Raw genomic sequence first — 6,000 nt, 5'->3', positions numbered from 1 at the left:
ATCTGGACAAAACACCCCTGATGCCAGCTTTTCATTATCTCTTGGATCTTTCCCTTTATCACTTTTTTCATAACGTCTTCATTACGGCGTCTGCACAATTTTCAGTTGCCACGTTGCCGTATTTGATATCATCAGTGAACCTTGCTTCATTCATCCTTCTTCTTCCTTGTCTCTGCATCTTGTTTTAGAAAATGTTAAGATAAAGATAGATGCTATTCACTCGTTAATGAAATCCACCTGAGGCAAGGAATGACTCATTCAGTGTTTACCCTGGGTGACGACACAATGTCCTCTACATTTATCATGTGCGTATACACATACACCACTGTATAGTAATTAGATGTGTGTGGTAATAAGAAAATTGAGGCTATTTTAGGTGCTTATAGGTTTACACCCTGACCAAACACTGGATTAATCTTATATATACGTCACAAATGCATATATACCTCGTTCAAAACATCCCAGACACATACTTGAGCTCATCTGAGAACAGTAGACTAAAACACTGCACAAATATTCTATGTTTATTCATAAGGTCCACAGTGTTAATAGAAGCAATAGATATTGTTAGACTACACAGCTGCTGTTGCAATTAACCTAAAGCACAGCTGCTTGGTAATATTTATTATAAAACTAAATCATGCGTTCTGAGAGGCACTGCTCATTGTGACAAATCCACAGAGAATTATCAGTCAACAACAGGCACTATAGAGCTTTTTAGTCTCTGTTAGCTCATAGTTTTGGTGCCGCAGTGTGCAAATCTTGCTAAAATAAGCTCCCAGCTAAGAGCAGATGTTTTCTGTAAAGAATAAAGCTCTAAAATATTTAACCATTTAACACTTTAAAGCCAAATAGTAAAATCTGACAACAACCTCATAAGTAAATGTTTTTTATTGGTCTACCAAATGCTTTTACCGATCACTTTTGGTAGCTAGATAAGAATATTTTAGGACTGATGATGCCATTAAAATTTCCCTGTGTAACAACTAATATAGAAATGATATTTGTGATTTAATATTTGTTGCTGAACCATATGCCTACTTTTGTCATTAGCCAGAGGGACAGTACCACCTTATCTGTTAAGTCTGCTTATATCAGTTGGTGTGCAGTGTGTGCAGGTTGTGTGTCTGTGTCTGAAATCCTATATGACTCATAACCAATGGATTTAAGTGCTTATAATCCATAAATGTGCACTTCTTTGTAGTTTTATTGTAGTAAGAGTACGTCTCTCTTCAGTAATCTCAACACAGTGGTGGTGTGGGACCTCGATGACAAACTGGCATAGCGAAATAAATGTCTAAGATTTTTTGTCTTTTTTCATTCCGTCCTTCTGTTCGATTAGTGCACAGTAAAGGGCTTCTGCCCTTGATAAGGTTCGTTCTTTTCATATTTATTTCTTTGTAGAAAAAGTTGTTTCAGCCATCAGAGAGGAATTCATTCTTTTCAGTGTAGCAAACCATGACATATGTGAAAGACTTTTATTCAGTTCCACAGCAATAACAGAAAAAAATGTAAATAGGAGTTTGTTTGTGCATTATGCAATGACCCTGGTGACCATAAGATGAGGATATGCAGATCTCTACAAATATGTTTGCTTCACCAAGCACCTCTAGCTACTTTAAATATATCAGAAAATGTGCATAACCTGTTTTAAGCTACAAGTAAAATGTAAAATGAGCAGAGTGCAATGTTTTGCAAGTCACATAAATCCAGATTTGCTTCACAATAGAATAGAAAAGATACATTTTACTATTTTATGAAAATTATTAGCTCATTTTGAATTTGATAGCAGCTGCACATGTTAAAAAAAAGACAGTTGCTATGGGGGCAACAAAAGAAATGAAACAGCTGGAGGAACATTTTGCAGCTAATTAGGTTAATTGGCAACAGGCCAGTACCATGACTGACTATAAAAAAAGAACATCTGTGGGAGGCAGAGTTTAGAAGGAGTCAGAAATTAGGACTGTCAGAGGTTCGTCATTCTGCAAAATCGGCATCTACAAACTGTGAAGACTTTGAATATCTCATTATCTTCAATCCAAAAATCATCAAAGGATTCTTGGATTCTGGAGAAACCTCTTTTGACTTGTGAGGTCAATTCTGCATGTCTGTGGTCTTTGGTTCCTCAGGGGGCACTACATTCACCATTTGAAAATATCTGATGCATGGTGACATGAAGAATACAGCAAAGCAACTAAACTCCTATGTCATACAAGAAGAGGACAAGATTCCTCTTCAGTTCCCAGATATTTTTGGACTTTTGCTAAAAGAAAAGGGGACAGTACACTGTGGTAAACATGGCCCTCTTCTCAACTTTTTTGAGATGTACTCCAGTCATCAAATTCAAACATGTCCTTATTTTTCTTAAAATTGTATATTTTTTTCACTCTAAACTTTTTATATCTTCTTTGTTCTGTTGTGACTAAAGTATAGGTTCATAAGACAAACGGTCATTTAAGTGATTGCTGTTGGTGCCACACAGGTTCTTCTGAGAATGGTCCAAAAAAGAGAAAATATCCAGTTTTTGGACTAACAATTTTTTGGACAAAAATGCCTTTTGATGCCAGAGGTCAGGGGAGTATAGAAAGGCATCAGTGATTTAAATAACCACTTATTAAAACCAGTATATGCAGAAGAGCATAACAAAGCATATCAAAGCTTGAAGCAGATGGCCTGTAGCAACAGAAAACCACACTGGGTGTCATTCCTGTCAGCAAAGAACAGAAACTGAGGCTCCAATTTGCAAGGGCTCATCAAGGTTGAATAATGGAAGACTGGAAAAATATTGTCTGGCATAATGAGTTACAATCTCTGCTGTGACATTTAGATAGTAGGGTTAGAATTTTGTCTAAATGCTATTAAGGCAAGGCTTCATCCTACATCATAATAGGTTTAGGCTGCGGGTGGTGTAATATTATGAATATTATTTTCTTGGCACAGATTGGACCCCTTAGTACCAATTGAGTGTCTTTTAAATGTCACAGCGTACCTGATTATTGTTGCTTGCCACAGCCATCCCTCTAACCTGGTACTAAAAAAGTGTCCATAATAAAGTGGCTGGCGAGTGTATAATTGTTAGTTTTCCCAACTCTGTATATAAAAGAGCTTCTATGAGGGACTATGTAGTCAGTTTGCAGAAATGTGCAGGTGCCATGGGGTTTAGGTTGGGTCAGTGGCCTTTTGTCACCTTCCTATTTTAAATGAGCATTTTAATTTTAAAACGTCTGATTTTAAAAGACCTCTGTTTTCCTAAGAATAACAGTAGTAAATGTTGATCTACTTGCTGCTGTGTGATTTTCATCTGTTCATGTTGCTTATATTTGTTTTTCAAAGCACACAAAGGGGAGCTAATGAGAGGTCTAAGACTTCAGCAAACATGCACATCTGCCCTAACACATACTCACTTGCTTTATTAACCCCTGACCTACAATATCAATATCAGTATCATTATCATAGGTTTTAAAATACGTCACAAGCTTGAAGTATCATTTTCAAAGCACTGCTCAATGATTAAACACACACAGACATGTAATAACACAAAGGGATGGACTCATTCAACACATGTCTCTCCGGCCTACTTATAGCCCCCAGCATAAGAACAAAGAGAGCTGTTAGGATCTGATTACAAAGAGAAAGAGCTATATAGCAATCCTCATTTCTCTAGTTCTGTTTTATTTAAGTCCTAGCTTTGGCCATTTCTGATTGATTTTTTTTTTTCTTTTATTTGCTTTAATTCTGTTTGTTCATAACCAAAATACACAGATACATCACTCCAAAAAGATGTGCACTCAAAGTACAGTAAAGATAGAAAAGAAATGCAGCCCTAGGAAAGAGTTTTAACCACCAGATCCCCAAAATGACAGCAAGCCAATCACCTCCCAGTGCTTCAAGCGGGTCATGAATAAATGATGCCATGAAGTATTTTAACTGGAGCTGGAGTGAAGTTAAAGTCAAACACCATAAGTCAGAGAAAAAAGGAAAGGGAAATGAAAGCAGGCATTTACTGCCTAGAAAAAGGGAGGTGTCTGTATTTTCTTCCCCAGTATAACAATTTAAAGAAACATGAAGGATAACTGTTCTTCACAACAGCTGTGCCATGCAATGTTAAACTATGGCCACATGTCCATCAAGTAGCCTTGAGAGAGGGGTCACCAGAACTACAGGCCTCTACTGTTTAGACAAAGCGAACAGGAGGAAGACATTTAGGGCTGCTCCTGTGGATAAAGGAAGGCGCTTTGGGGGTCAAAAGTTAAATGAGAAGCATCTGAACTTGGATATGAAGGTTTTCATTACTCTGCTGATGTTGGACTCTTTACTCCCCCCATAGCATTTTTCATTGAATACTATCGGTATTTTCTTGTTTTTCAGTATTTTGACTGTCTTATGGGCTACATTCCTTATAAATCCCCAACATTTTTGTCTAGTTGTAGTCTCAATATTGCTATAAAAAAAAAACCTTATGCATTCATTTCCTATGACTAGGGTTTTTCTTTCACTATGACTATACACTTCACTGGGACCATTACCGTTATCTTATATTAATCATGTTGTAATAGAAACACCACCACACCAATAACACCACTTTGGAAAGATTTGAAAACAGTGCATCAGAATGTTTAAAGCCAGCAGAAAGAATGCTTTATGTTTTATAAATCACACAAAAAGTCTTTGTAATAAAATTACACTCAAGTGAGTCCAGATCCAGTTATGCTGCTGCTTCTCCAATGTAGAAACCAGTTTGACTAATCTAATAAGTCAGTGGATTCAACCGTTTCATTGGATTATACAGCAGGAAATGATTAACATATTGGAACACAGGGTCAAGTGAGAAGACTGTGCAAGAAATATCTTTTTCTCTCACTACCGGTGCAAGCAATGTGTGTATGGGTGCTTGTGCGTGTGCATGTGTGTGATGTACAGCTAGAAAAGCAATGATGAATGAGTCACTTGGAAGAACAGAAACGCCAGAGGGTGAACTTAGATCAAATCAGTCTTGAAATGGGGTCTATCTAAACCAGAACCAGATGACAAGGATCAGCTTACATTGATTGAGACATGACTTGCAGCCCAGTATGAATGTGTCCACGTATGAGTGTCTCTCTCTTTGCCCTGTGAGCAAAATATTGCTTTTTCTGGATAAAATTCACAGTATGTGTTTATTTCCCCAAAGAAATGAAGGAGAAAAAATAGTTCTTCACTGATTTGAATTTATCTCTAAAAGCAAACAGCCGGACCTAGGTCACAGGACTTATCACACACTTCATATAACTAATTCTAAATTTTCATGAATATAAGGTATGTTTATTCCTCCTTTAGAAAGCCTGAGGCAGTGAATAAATCCAAAATATGGGGAAGTAAAATCCCCCCCAAGCCTCAAAGCCAGAAATATCTGTGGTGAATACCTTTCCCTGAAATGTCTCCATGAAGTTCAACTCAAACCAATTACTGTTGCTAAGTCAACAATTCAGCTGGTAGAGTACATCTCCTGAGATGTTATCTGACCTCCCAGTTTAAAGGTCAACACAGGCTTAGGAATGCCAGGAAAAGGGGTTGAAAACAGAAGCGACCGCTGGTGTGTGCTTGTATGTACAACACACACATTTATGTGGGTGTCCGATTGTGAAATAGTATCTCACAGTTGCCATTTTTCTAGACTAACAGCTTTTATTTTTGATCTTTTAGATGCTAGACCAAGCAGTTGCCTGATATACATCGTAAAACCACTGAGCCCAGACTAGCACAGCACACATCCTGCCAACATAACCACACACACTTGATATGCACATACACCCACATGCCAAAGGGAAGGGGGGGGGGGGGGGGAGAGAGAGAGAGAACATGAATTATTTATATGCTGTCTCCTGAAGCAAAATGCACACTTAGACTAATATATAAATGCATAAAAATCATTAAACTACACTTGCACGGCAATGACACCAAGAAAGACACTGCCAAGTTTAGATGCTATCATAGCTACTGAGTGCTAGATTCTTCACACAC

Source organism: Neolamprologus multifasciatus, chromosome 19 (genome assembly GCF_963576455.1).
Source record: "Neolamprologus multifasciatus chromosome 19, fNeoMul1.2, whole genome shotgun sequence".
NCBI lineage: Eukaryota > Metazoa > Chordata > Actinopteri > Cichliformes > Cichlidae > Neolamprologus > Neolamprologus multifasciatus.
This window is presented reverse-complemented; position numbering follows the sequence as displayed.